This window comes from Alexandromys fortis, unplaced genomic scaffold (genome assembly GCF_014885135.2).
Source record: "Alexandromys fortis isolate MF-2015 unplaced genomic scaffold, M_Fortis_MF-2015_v1.1 scaffold_99, whole genome shotgun sequence".
In the NCBI taxonomy this organism is placed as follows: Eukaryota; Metazoa; Chordata; class Mammalia; order Rodentia; family Cricetidae; genus Alexandromys; species Alexandromys fortis.
Window position 1 is genome coordinate 1177800 of NW_026067982.1, and position 11955 is coordinate 1189754.

An 11955-nucleotide genomic window follows, 5' to 3' on the forward strand; every position below is an offset into this window, starting at 1 on the left:
GCATCCCATGGTCCCTACCTGTTACAGGGTATGGAGGGCATATCCCGTCCCCTACCCTAAACGTTTCCAGCCCAGGAACTGGGCTGCCCTACTCCCAGCTGCCCTTCCCTATATAATCCAACCGATTGCTCCGCCGATTCTTTGGCTCTCCCATCTACCCTTTACCTTCCTGGTCTCTTGGTCTGGCTCTTCCCTCTCCTCTTCCCCCTGTCCTCACGTGGCCCAGCTCAGGGTCATGTGCACGCTGGACTCTCCCAGTGGCCTTTGTCTCTGGCTATGCCCTCCGTTTTGTTTGCAGTGAGCCTTCCCCTCCACCACACCGAGGATGACTCGTGTCCTCTCCTTTTTCTTTCCTTTTCTCATCTATGAATGCCATGAAGGAATGATGGAGCATCATTGCCTGCCAGTACTGCTGAAAAGTTCCAGAAGGTAGTGGCCCACACATTTTGGGGGGCTCTAGTCCTTCCTGTGCAGTTCTCTAGGCTCTGTCCCTACGATTTGCGCATGCTTTGTTTCAGGCTGGCTTCCTCTGAGCTGTTGAGGTAGCTGTCCCCATTGTTCAGGACGACACACTGCTTTGTTCTGGGGACAAGACAGAAAGGCTTTCCGAAGTCCATAGTGGAGTCAGAGGGTAGCTCTGCCTGGACCACTCTAGCCAGGACAAGCCTCCAGCTCCCAAGGCTAGGAGGACACGGGACAGAACAGATGGGAGATGGTGAGAACCCTCCTGGAGATCATGATTTGCCATCCGGAAGGAGACAAATCAATGCCACGAGCACAGGCCCTAGGGTCTCCCACAGGGTCATAAAGGCCTCCCAAAGTTCAACATCTGGTTTATGATAAATCCAAGACCAGCTCCTCAGTGACAGTGCAGCCAGCTGCCTTGGGAGCAGTAATGTCCCCTGAAGGCCTTGACACCGCCCCATCACAAGGGAGACTGAGCTAGAACAGCTACAAGGGGTAGCTACATGGATCTCTGTAACCAGCACACGGTAAGAGCGGGACAGGGATGAGCCCATTAATTCCGGGATGGGCCTCAGGGAGCCTGCGGTGGGCTGCCCCCGGCTGTGTTTCCAGATTTGTCATTTCCTGAGCGGCTCCGGCTTCCCCTCCGCTCTCACCTCCCGCTTCAGCTATTCCCAGGCTAAAATGGACAAACCAGGACTGATAACTGAGTTAGGGCAGTTTCCTCCCTGGCCCTGCCCTCCTCATAATCTCATTTCCAAGGGATGAGGGATGGCAGTGTGCAGGCTCAGGAAGAAATCTGTTCCCTCATGTCCGCTAGGCTTATTAATTGGAGAGGACTGGCTGAGCTTGTACAGAACCCTATTAGGAACAGATTTCCTCTGGTTCCCACAGACCAACCCTGGAGAATTCTCCAGGCCCTGGTATACAGGGAAACTCAGCTTCCATCAATTTCCATATAAGTGAGTTAACTTTTTTTTCTTAATTTATTTTATGTGTATGCGTGTTTGGCCTGCGTGTTTATCTGTGCGCATGTGCATGCAGTACTGGTGGAAACTGGAAGAGGGCATGGTATCTCCTGGAACCGGAGTTACAGGTGGTTGTGAGCCACCGCGTGGGTGCTGGGAATTAAATCCAGAACCTCTGGAAGGACAGTCAGTGCTCTTAACACTGCACCTTATTCCAGGGTCCTCAAGTCTTTATTAGAATAGTAGCTGCCAGTGACTGAGTGCCTACCGCATCAGACATACTGCCGAGGACCTTAGCATCTCCGCTGGCGTGCTCCGGACTAAGTAGGACGAGACTGTCACTCTTGGCTGAGGGTCCCTTTTGCCACAAGAACCTCCCTCTATTTGAATGGATGTATATCCTTGGGCAGAACTTCGGGCAGCATCTTAGTTAGGGTTTCTATTACCTTGAAGAGACACCATGACCACAGCAGCTCTTGTAAGGAAAAGCATTTAATTGTGGTGGTTCACTGACAGTTCAGAGGTTCAGTCCATTATCATCATGGCAGGGAGTGCGGAGACACGCAGGCAGACGTGGTGCTGGCTACATCTTGATAAGAAGGCAACAGGAAGTGGACTGAGACACTGGGCATTATCCTGAGCCTAGGCAACCTCAAAGCCCACCCCCACAATGGCAAACTTCCTCCAACGTAACTACTCCAAGAAAGTCAAACCTCCTAATAGTGCCACTCCCTATAAGCTTCTAGGGGGCAGTTACATTCAGACTACCACAGGCAGCTTGTTGTGGGGGGCGATTTGCCTGATTTTTGAGACAGTCTCATCGTGTATATCAGGCTGGCCTTGAACTCATGATCCTGCCTTTATCTCTCAAATGCTGGTGGCTAGTTCTGTCGACTCTTCAAGGGCAGTTATGTTTCTAGGGAAATATAATGCCCAAGTGTGGAGTGGCTCCTCAGGAGCTGCCTAACACCAAAGTCTACCAGGGTGCCCCAAGTTGTGGCCTACATTAGCTTCCTGGATAGGCCTCTTCTCTCTGAATGCTTCCAAGGGACAGGCCAGACAGTGCTCAGCCTCCACTCCTGCCACCTGTTCTCTGAGCCTAGAGTCAGGTCAGAGCCCTGGGTGCTGAGGTGGCGCAAACGTCGACTCCCTTCTTCATGCGCTCCAGGGCTCCCTCTCCTGAGCTGGCTGCTGCACGCCTCGTCCACCTGGCTGGCTTAGTCAGCACTATGCTGGACTGTGCCTCTCTCTCCATCCAGAGGCCTCTTCCTCAACTTCTTCGCTCTGTGAGGCCGTCAGATGGATGCTTGGTAGGGTCACTTGTTTAGTTTTATCTGCTCATGCCGTGAGAATGTGAGAGCTCCGTGAACAGGGCCGTGAATCTCTTTCTCCTTCACAGTCCTGGGAACAGGGAGCATTTAATCCATGCCTGCTGAATGAACAGATGATGAAAATACTTGTTGCAACATTTTCTCTAGATAGTTTATATTTGTTTTGGTTTTCTCTTCTACCCAGGAGTTAAATGTACTTCTCCCTGCTTTCTTTCTTTCCTTCTTCTCTTCCTCCTAGCCTCCTCCTTTTTTCTTTTTAAATAGAGCCTCTTGTAGCCCAGGCTGGCCTCCATCTCTCTACATAGCAGAGGATAACCTTGAGCTTCTAATCTTCCTGCCTCCACCTCTGGAGTGCTGAGATTGCAGATCTCTGACTTCGAGCCCAGCCTGGTCTACAGAGCAAGTTCCAGGACAGCCAGAGCTGCACAGAGACACCCTGCCTCAAAAACAAGACAAAGCAAGGAAGACCCATCCTGTGGGGTGCTTCAATTGAATAGGGTGGAACAAAAGGGGCGAGCATGTTTCTCCCTGCTTCCTGGCTATGGTGGGTGAACTGCTCTGTCCCCCTTGCCCTTCCACCTTGATGCAGCCAGTTGGCCATGACATAACCTCTGAAGCTGGTAGCCAACGTGAACCTATCCTCTCTTGAGTTGTCTGTCTCCTTGGGTATTTTGTCGCTGTGGTAAAGGAGACTAATCTATAGCTGTCACACATGATCTAGAGAGTAAAGTGTGCAGGAACACATGCATAGATTAGATGTAAGAACAGCACCATTGCACAGCTGCAGGTCTGGTGTGCTAGGAAACCTTAGAACAATCCCCGGAGAACACTTAGAAAGAGCTATAAATAGAATTTGGAAAATTATTATTTTGAGCAAACTAAACGCTGATTTATTAAGGAAACCTGAGAACTCAAGAATGGGAGGGGCTCTGAAGGAGGAATATCTTGAATTATGTTCATGACTAATTCTAATAGGTTGTGCTCAGAACCTATTAATTCTCTGTTTAATTTTTTACTCCGGCTTTCTTTCTACCTAAGCATGATTGTTTTAAAGTTTTGTATAGCCAGGTGAGGCAGTGCACGCCTGTAACTTCAGCACTCAAGAGGCAAGATTGTTGTGATCTAGAGCGAGACCCTTCCATTCTCAGACCTGCTGGTGAAAATCTGCTTCCTATTGACGCGTAGACTGAGAACACAGGCGGAACAGCAATGGGGTCAGAACACCGCCAGCCCTCTGCAGGGAGAGGAAAGAAACAAAATGCTACCCCAGCCTGTGCTGGAGGGAACTATATGCCTGAACCCTCCATCGGGGCGCTAGGACTGTCGTTCAGCTGTAGAGGGAAAGCAGCCTCCTCAAAGCTTCAGGACACACAGCATAGTTCCCATAGTTCAGGAGACAGAGGACTCGCCCACAGACTCCCTGCACTGTGACGCTTCCCACCAAAGTTCCCGCTTCAGCAAAAGCTACGTTTTATTTGCTTGCTTTTTGTTTTGTTTTTTTTCGAGACAGGGCTTCTCTGCATAGTCCTGGCTGTCCTGGAACCCACTCTGTAGACCAGGCTGGCCTCGAAGTCAGAGACCCGCCTAGCTCTGCCTCCTGAGTGCTGGATTTAAAGACATAAACTGTTTAGGTGGACGCTCCATTTAGGCCCCGTCTCTTTCTCTCTCCGGGAGGAGCGGTGGTGGCTCCTCCCCCTGAGATGCTCGGGACCACGCCTACAGGGTATTTAAGACCTGGTCTCTGGAGCTGCCACGTGATTTCTCTCCTGCTTTCTTTTCCTGAGAACCACCAGGAGGTGCTTTGCTTAGATTAAACCTGGTTTTATTAATTCGGCTGCATTTGGTTTATTGCATCATCAGAGACACTCACAACCAGGGATTCCAAAAGTACTTCTCAGACACCACCACCCAGCAAAGCCACATTCCTTACTTTGGGTTAAAGAACAAGGAGATACTTAGGAGAAAGGATGGGGTTTGTTTTGCTTTTGCGAAACAAACAAACAAAAAAAAAAAAAGCCAGTATTTTTAATGCTTTTCCTTTCTTGTTTGAGACAGGATCTTGGCTATAAAGCCCTGACTGGGCTGCAATTCCCACGTAGATGAGCTTGGCCTTGAACTGTGGCAATCTTCCTGCTTCAGTCTCTGATGCTCAAAAATGGAGTTGCAACCTACGCGCACTGCTCTTCAGTGCATTCCAGCGGGAATTCCAGTGGCTTTTACATCACACACCTGTAGAACCGTACTCCAACCCAACACGTGGAACACTCCTGCCACCTCAAGGCACTCCCTGTGTCCTTTCCTGTCCCTACAGGAAACTGTGCGCTGCTCCAATGCCCAGTGCCAGCAGCTCTTCAGCCTTTCTCTGACAATGTGTGCAGAGGCTCCAGATGGCCTGGGACTGGAGTTATAGATGGTTGTGTGCCACCCTGTGGATGCCGGGAATTGAACCCAGGTCCTCCGGAAGAGCAGTCAGTGATCTTAACCACTGAGCTGTCTCTCCAGCCCCTATGCCCTTCATTCTTATCCTGAGGGACCCCATGATTTCTGTCACAAAAGAGAAATCTGACCGGCTTTGTGTAATTGAAACGCTGTATGAGGGAGTTTGCCGAGTACCAATACTGCCCCCCACCATGTGTGCAGCGGATGAATTCGGAAGGGCAGATACTAAAGTCTCAATGGCTTCCAGGCACTGCTGAGGATAATGAATAACAGCACGAGCAGAGGTTCCCTGGTGCAAACACTTAGCACTTTACCAGGCGTGCATATGCAGCCTGCCCTAAACACTTGCAGTTAAACGATCCTCAGAATGATGGAATAATTGTAATACCCAGTGTACTTGTTGGAATTGTAGGATCTTCTCTTTTAAGATTTCATTTGAGATTTTTGAGAATTTCATACACAAATGCTATATTTCTCTCTGTTTTCCCCCTTCTATGTTTCTGTAATGTTTAAGTTGTCAATAATAATAATAATATATTACTTTTAGGGGACTCAATGTGTGTGTGTGTGTGTGTGTGTGTGTGTGTGTGTAGATTGGACCTAGGGCCTTGCACTGCTAAGCGTGTGCTCTGAGTCCTTTAGAATGCTTTAATCAAATTCATCCATTCCCCTGGTTTCACTTTGCTGTGTTTTTCCTGTGCTGGGGATCTGTGCTAGGGCCTTGAATATGCTAGACAGGCGATGCGCTCCTGGTGTGCACCTGCAGCCCTATTGTCCCAGTCTTTCATGTATGATGACTGTGGCCCTCCCTATAAACCCACACGACCAGCACAGCCACAGTCTGAGCATCTCCGTCACCCAGAGGGCTGGCTCCCAGGCAGATCCCTGTGAGTGTAAGGGCAGCCTGGGCTACAGAGCTTCTTTCAGGCCAGCCAGGGCTACATAGAGAGAACCTATCTTGAACCCCTCATTCCCACACTCTTCTCTCTCAGCTACCTGTTCTCAGCTGGTCTGGAACTCACAACCCTACTGCCTTAGGCTGCTGAGTCTTGGGATTACAGGCATGTGCTTCTTCACTATATCCCTTTCCAATCTGTTCACCTTTTGCTTCTATTCTGTGCCTTCCGTGCTGTGGGGGATGACAGTAAAATACTGACAAGAGGGGATAGAGAGATGGCTCAATGGTTGAGAACACTGACTACTCTTCCAGAGGACCTGGGTTCAATTCCCAGCAACCACATGGCAGCTCACAACTATCTATAATTCCTGTTCCAGGGGATCTGACACCTGCACACAGCCATACATGCAAGGAAAACCACTAATGTACATTAAAAAAAATATATGTATTGATCCAGGCCAGGTAAAATGTGTTTTTAATCCCAGCACTCAAGAGGCAGGGGCAAGAAGATCTCTGTAAGTTCAAGGCCGGCTTGATCTACAAAACAAGTTACAGGACAGCCAGTGCTATTACACAGAGAAACCCTTTCTCAAAAACCAAAATATAAAAACTATATATTGTATGTGTGTGTGCTATGTCTATATGTATGTGTGTATGCTATATCTATATATACATATATATCTTTTATTTTGACAAGAAGTGGGGAAGACATATTGTTTTCCCCTTTTCTCAGTCTCCTGGGGAAGTAATAGGTAGTATGTTGTAGCGAGCCTTTACCAGGTTAGAAAGTCCCCTTCTAGAATTAGTTTGCTGAGCGACTTTTAAGTTTTGTCAAGTCATCATTTTATATAGTTCTAATGAGATGGCCATACAGTTTTCAAGACTTGCACCACTGGGTAAGTTCTAATGACTGACCCTCCATGCTGAACCAGGTTCTCCTGCCCCACGTCAGCCCGATTCGGTGCTGCCTCATGGCCTCATTTCCCTTTCTCTCCATTGCTGGATTTGATTAGCGAAAATACCGTTGAGTATCCTGTGTCTGTGTTCATTGCAGACTCATTTGTCCTTGTAATCTTATAATCATCTGATTTGGGTATTCACGTAAGGCTTGGCTTTAAAAATGAGCTGACACACGCCATTTCCCTTCCGTTTTCTGAAGGACTTTGATCCTATTTCTTTCTCAAGTTTAAGCGGAGTTTACTACTGAAGCCAGCTGGACCTGGGACTTCCTTGAGGGAAGAGTATTTTTTTTTAATTGATTTAACTTTTTTTTTCTTTTTTTGAGACTGGGTAGCGCTGGCTGTCCTGAAGCTTACTCACTCTGTAGACCAGGCTGGCCTCAAACTCACAGAGATCCACCTGTCTCTGCTTCCCAAGTACTGGATTAAAAGTGTGGGCCACCACTGCCTAGCCATTGCTCCCCCGACCTTTTTTTAAACTGAAATAAACTTCACATGTCACCAAAGCCATCATTTTAACCATTTGACGGGTAGATTTGTTCTTTGAGACAGGGTCTCATGTATCACAGACCAATGTCAAACTCTCTATCAAGCTGAAGATGACCTTTAGCTCCTGATCCCCCCCCCCACACACACACACACACCTCCCAGGAACTGGGATTGCAGGCATTCACAAGCACCAGAGCGTCTACAGTGCTGGGAAAGCCTGTGTGAGCTGCAGAAGCCATCTGCCAACTGAGCTATGTCAACCAACAGCGTTATTTTACTTCCCCCCATAATTAGTTTTTTTCTAAGTTCTTGTGCTTTTGGTTTTGTTACCAAAGCGGGGGGGGGGGGGGGTGCTGGAGAGATGGCTCATTGGTAAACACTGGCTGCTCTTCCAGAGGTTCTGGGTTCACGTCCCAGCAACTGCATGGTAACTCACAACCATCTATATAACTGTAGTCCTATCGGATCTGATGTCCTCTCCTGGGTGCAGATGTACATGCAGACAAAATATCCATATAGATAAAATAAAGACATCTTTAAAAATAAGTAAGTAACTAAATAAAAAAAGAGAGGTTGGCCTATTTTTCTAAAACTAATAATAACAAAATAAAAACTGTTGAACAGGGCTGGAGAGATGGTTTGGCAGTTAATGACCCCCCCGTCATGTCATTCCAGTTGCAGAGGCTCCAACATCCTCTCCTGATCGCCAAGGGCACAAGGCATCCATGTAGTAAACAGGCAGACATGCAGGCAAAATGCTCGTATACATAAAATAAACGGAAATGAAAATGTTTTTAAAAACAAAAGAAAGCCTGTTAAATAGCCCAATTTCACAAAAATATATGCCTATGTTTTCTACTGTTGATTATATGGATTTATGGGCCAGGAAGATGACTCAATAGGTCAGGACATGTGCCACTATTCCTGAGGATTTGAGCTGGACATCTGGAACTCCCATGGTAGAAGCAGAGAATTGACTTTAAATAGTTGTCCTCTGACTGGGCATGGTGGCACATGCCTTTAATCCCAGTGCTTGGGAGGCAGAGGCAGGAGGATCTCTGTGAGTTTGAGGCCAGCCTAGACTACAAAACAAGTTCCAGGAGAGCCAAGACTACACAGAAAAACTCTGTCTTGAAAAACAAAACTAAACAAGTCGTCCTCTGTTTTCCACACGTGTACTATAGCATGCTGCATGCTAGAGTATGTAAAAATGTAAAAAATGTAAATTTTATGTAAAAAGTGAAATTTTATAAATTCAGCTTGTATAGTTAAGTATTTGACCCCTTTTGTATATGGTATGACACAGTCAACTTTTTAAATAGATACTCAGTAGTTCAGCTATATTTCTATATAAAAATTTATGTTTATTTATTTTTGTGAGTGTTTGTATGTGAGGGTGCCCATGCCACACTGCACATATGGATATCAGAGGACGACTCGTAGAATAAATTCACTCCTTCTACTGTGTGGGTCCTGGAATTGAACTCAGCTTTCGGGACTTAGTGGCAAGCACTCTTACCCGATGAGCCACCTTGCAGGCTCTTCCCTCTGTTGAGCTGACCACAGCAGATGATAATCACTTGACCACATCTGTATGAATTTCCTTCTGTCTTATTGTTTTGAAATAGGGTCTCCCTGTGCAGCTCTAGCTGTCCTGGGGCTCACTCTGTAGACCAGGCTGGCCTTGAACTCACAGAGTTCTGCCTGCCTCTGGCTCCCAAGTGCTGGGATTAAAGGCGTGCGCCACCACCTGGCTATGTGTGCTTTGTGTATGCAGATGCCTAGTAAAGAGGCAAGAAGAAGATGGTGGAGCCCCTGGAACTGGGTTGCAGGTGCTTAAAGGTGAGCCATCTCTCCATCCAACCCCAAGTATTATTTTTCTTCTCTTCTTCTTCCTCCTCCTCCTCTTCTTTTTGTTATTTTGAGTTATCTTTATATATTCCTGGCTGTCCCAGAACTCACTATGTAGAAAAGGCTGCCTTCAAACTCACAGAGATCTGCCTGCCTCTGCCCCTCCCAAATGCTAGGATTAAAGGTGTGTGCTACCAGGATAGAGAGATGGTTCAGGGGTTAAGAGCACTTCCTGCTTTTCCAAAGAACCCAGGTTCGAGTCCCAGCACCCACATGGCAGTTTACAACTGTTTGTAACTTCTGTTTCAGGGAATCTAACACCTTCGCACATACATACTTGCAGACAAAATACTATACAAATAGATAAATTATTTTTTAAAAAGCCGGGCAGTGGTGGTGCACACCTTTAATCCTTGCACTTGGGAGGTAGAGGCAGACAAATCTCTGTGAGTTCAGGCCAGCCTGATCTACAGAGCTAGTCCCAGAACTGCCAGGGCTACACAAAGAAACCCTGTCTCAAAAAAATAAAAAAACAAACAAAAAAAGTATAATTGGGATATAATAAATTACATTTGTTTAGAATGCACAGTTTGATACTAAGTTCTGACATATGTATATAGTCTTGGAAATTATCATTGCAATCCAGCTTTGTTTCATTAGTGTTTTATTAGTGTTTGTATGGTACGTCTTATCCATTGTTTTACTTTAAGCCTACTCTGTTCTACAAAATTTATTTGTTTGTGTGTGTGTGCATGCGTGAGTGTGCATGTGCCTGTGTCAGTGTATGCACATGTGTGTGGGCACACACGCCTATCTGCTGGTGCAGAGGCCAGGCCGGGACATCAGTCATCCTCTTCTTTGCGCCACGGTCTCTCCTTGAACCTGGGGTTCGTGCTTTCTCACTAGGTGAAAGCCTGCCATCCTCCTGTCTTTGCATCTTTGGAGCCGGGGTTCCAAGTGTGTGCAGAACACCCAGCAGATTCCCAGTCCTCTTCTCTTCATCCTCCCCACTCCCAGCACTGGGATTCCAGGCCTGGGACACCACACCTGGCTAAAAAATAAATAAATAAATATAAAAATTTAATTTTAAAGATCTGGGGAAATAGTAGGTTATATGCAGGCCTGCTGCAGAGGCATTTCTTCAACATGTGTTTCTCTACAGCCTTGGGTCTTTTGCCTTCCTTTTTGGAAAGTGTTTCTACCGGGCATGACATTCAAGTTTTTTCCCTTCAACACTCTGAAAAATATCATTCCATTCTCTCTTGGCTCGCATAATTTCCACAAGAAATCTGCTTTAGTTCTTAGGTTTCTTTCTATTATCTCTTTTAAAGATATTTTTGGCTGTTTTTGAAATTTTCTTTTTATTGTGATTTTTGTGATTTTTTTTTCAAATGTTTTCTGGTTCTCCATCACTTCTAGCTCAGTTACACGCATAATTGTCCTCTTGCTAGTGTCCTGCAGGTCTCCTGGTTTCTATCTTAGAGTTTTCTTTCTTTTTTCTTACTGTATTAGTTATTTTGTTGTTGTTGTTGCCGCTGCTGCAGCAATAAAATGCCTGAAAATAAAGGCAACGGAAGGAAGGAAGGAAGGAAGGAAGGAAGGAAGGAAGGAAGGAAGGAAGGAAGGAAAGAAGGAAGCGTTTGTGGTATGGCTGGAAGGTACATCCATCAAGCAAGGGGATGCATACAGTGGCAAGAGTGTGAAGCAGGTGGTCACACTGTGTTCTCCGTCAGGAAGCAAGGAGAGACTGAATTCTAGCACTCAGCTTACTTCTTACTTTTTATTCAGTCTGGAACCACAGTCCACAGAATGGTGCTCCCCGCATCCAGGGTGCACCGTCTCCCCTCAGCTAAGCCTTTCTGGAATCACCCTTAAGTCACCCATCATGTCACACACACGACAATTCTACACACAGGCAAGATGACAATGGACATTAACCATCACAACTCCATCCCTTGTCAACTTCACACCCGAACACATCACTAACTCGCAATGCCCCATGCCTCGGCTTCTCGAGCCTCAGGTTTATCCCATAATGTAAAATGCATGTAGTCTATCTTTATAAGTTCCCAAAGTTTCAACATTCCCAGCACTGTTCAAGACTCCAAAGTCTTATGTCTTAACTGTGGTTCCCTGGGGGTGAGGAGTGGGGAGTCACAGCTCTGCACACACACCTTTAGTCCCAGCACCTGCAGAGGCAGGCAGAGCTCTGAGTTCCAGGCCAGCCTGATCTACACGAGTTCCAGGACAGCCAGGGCTACACAGAGAAAACCTGTCTCAAAAAAAAAAAAAAAAGTGACATATAATATACAACTACGTACATAGAATAAAGCATCTGTGTTGTGTGATGTTTTAATTCTAAAGATAAAGCTTGTTTTGAATCAGAGGGTGGAACTAGCCACTAGCTGATCAAAGTTAACCATACAGGTTTTGGAGGACTGAGGAAGCAGTAAGGCGGGGCTTAGAGAGGATCCCGGGCTTTTTGGAGGAAGGAACAGAAGAGGTAGGAAGTCACTGGTGACCACTCCCTTGCTTCTCTGATCTTTCAGGCTCTT